The sequence below is a fragment of the Apis cerana genome, linkage group LG8, assembly GCF_029169275.1.
Source record: "Apis cerana isolate GH-2021 linkage group LG8, AcerK_1.0, whole genome shotgun sequence".
Lineage (NCBI taxonomy): Eukaryota > Metazoa > Arthropoda > Insecta > Hymenoptera > Apidae > Apis > Apis cerana.
Window position 1 is genome coordinate 8,660,136 of NC_083859.1, and position 2,695 is coordinate 8,662,830.

Sequence of the window (2,695 nt, forward strand, 5' to 3'; positions counted from 1 at the left end):
TTTTTATTGTTACGAAGCGTATAATATTTAGAATATTGTTATTGGATTATTAACTATAAAATTTATTTTTGTGCTTTATGTGATATATTACGTGAAATATTGAATAAATTTTAGAAATCAATTTTAAATTGTATCCAAATTTTTGTCATTTAACAATTTTTTATTATTCGATAATTTTAATTAAAGCGTTGATATTTATATTCCTGTTTATATAATATTTACAGTTATACAATTTACAACTTTAGAAATATATCCTGAAGAAATGTTGCATCTTAATTTCAAAATTTATCGTTTACAGTAGATAATTTCTCTTCGGTGATCATCATCGATTGTTCCCTACAGCGAAATTCGATATTTAATAAATCCGATCGTATTCAAGCTTGGAAATGTTGAACACGCTCGTATTTAGTTTCACCTCTGTTTCGCATAAATTGTCTCGTGTCCACGCGCGGTACGCGCGATAAATCCACGAGTGCCGGCTGACACGCGTCTTTCCCTCTGTCGTAAAGCAATTAAAGTGACGAGAATGATGCAGAGACATGTGATACGTCTGCGAGCTATGGTTTTACAAACTTGAAAATGTCGGTGAGTTTATTTGAGTAAGCCACTACATACGTATGTGGATGGAGAAAAATAAAATTTGATTTAGAAAATACTTTATGCAAAAGTAATAAAAAATATGTAATAAATAATAAAATTAATAGGAATTTATAAATGTTAAAATTTGTATATAATTGATAGAAGTAATAAAATAGTTATAAAAATCCAATTTGTGATGTAACTACTATTTAAATAAAATATATAATCGTATTTGAAAATTTGAAAAAATTCGAAGATTCTTTTTTAAATTATGCAGAGAAATGAAAAATTTGAAAACTTGAGTGTATTACTTGTTGAATTTTTTTTTTTTTTTAAGTAATAAATAAAAGACTATAAATATTCTACAATTTTAAAAATGTTCGTAAATAATCGAACAAACGAATGATTTTATATAAGTAAGAATCAATTGATATTACAGAAAAAGTAATGGGCAATAAAAAGAAGAGAAAAAGAAAAAAAGATAAGAAAGAGAAAACCATTGCATAATACGTTAAATCGAATTTCATTCTCATTGTTCTTAATTCCAGGAGCCCCATTAAATTCGAAGCAGATGCATATAAAAGAAATATGTCCATTTCATAAATTACATGATAATATAAACCGAAATTACTGATCCTTATGTAATCGTGAATTTGATGGGCCAAAATGTAAGTATGAAAGAAGATAAATCCAAAGAGGAATTCTTGAATTCTTTTGCTATAATCAACCTTCTTTTATGAGCATTCAAATATTGATGGACTTTTGAATGGATATTAAACTGATAAAATGAATATGAAGAACAGATGAATATTTCTTTCCATTTTTTTTTTAAATTTATAATTTTTATTATATTATAATTTCTATTTAAATTTAAAATTTTTTTTATTTTTTTATCTTATATATTTCTTCTATATAAAACAATATAATAATTTATATCAATAATTTGTATCGAAAAGAACATTCTTGAAGTAAAATAAATATTTCTTCTTTCATGTTCCCTGGAAAAAGAAAATAAAACAAAAGAAGGAAAAACGGAAATGAAGAAACAAAGAAGGAACGAATGAAGAGAGAATGAAGAAAAGAAAGAAAAAGAAAAAGAAAAAAATGAGGAAAAAGGAAGAAGAATAAAAATGTAATGCCTTACATACAGCAGAGTTTGCATTTTTGATTTCGTAAACCAAAAAGGAAAAAATTACAATCATTTAATTATTCAGAAAAAAAACTGATTGACGATAACCTGCCGGATTATAATAGCATTCTTCTGTTCACCTCCTTTATGAGAATAAACAAAGAGGCGCCGATGCGCGGTTGCACTGTAGTGTATATACTTAAAGTTTAAGGCAAAGTAAAAGTTCAACGCGACACTGTTTTATTAACAAACAAAATTGGAATGTAAAACATGTGATCAAGAAAAAAAACCAGGAAGTAATTTTCTAATTAATTAAGAAATATAGAAATTTTCCTTTTCAAAAGGTAAAATTGTTCTAATTTAATTTAAGATATTTATTATTTTTAGTTTCTCAATACTTAAATGTGATCCTAATTAAATTCTGAATGTGTTCTCTTTTCTTCAGGATTTAGATCAACCACTTACATGAGGCAGGTCACACGAGGGAATCATTTAGTCTTGGTGAGACTTTAAGGTTGAAGAGACCGAAATGTCAGGAGCGTTTCGAATGATTTAAGTCGTGAAGAAGAAATGAGAAAGAAATAAAGAAGAGGTAAGAAAAAAGAAAAGAGGGAACGAACAAGAAAATCTATAAGGTAAAAATGTCCTAGATGTTTTTATGAAAAAAAGAGAGAAAAAATATTTAAGAGAGAATACATTTAAGTTTCACATTGTCTAGATGCTCCATGAAATATGCAGATCTCCGTGTGAGCTATTGCTACGGTTGAAAAACTCGGATGAACTCGTTTCGTGACAGTGAGATTTGGCAGTGAGATCTCTGTAGAATAGGAATGAAACTCGGTTTAGGAGTTAATAATGAAACAAACAGAAGATTCAGAGAAAAGATTGCATCCGTTTTCTTGTTCTAATTGACGTTTAAATGCTATTTATGTTTTGGAAATTTGAATGGATCGCGAGATATTACAGTAGGTATAATTGTGTGATTTG

General features: G+C 27.4%; 1 long non-coding RNA gene across 1 annotated transcript; it reads left to right on the forward strand.

Moving 5' to 3' along the window:
* The first annotated feature begins 202 nt into the window (after positions 1–202).
* LOC107996387 (uncharacterized) lies at positions 203–1,247 on the forward strand. The gene is made up of 2 exons (XR_001765779.3): positions 203–585; positions 1,128–1,247. It is a non-coding gene; the product is annotated as an uncharacterized LOC107996387 (long non-coding RNA).
* The last annotated feature ends 1,448 nt before the right edge of the window (positions 1,248–2,695 follow it).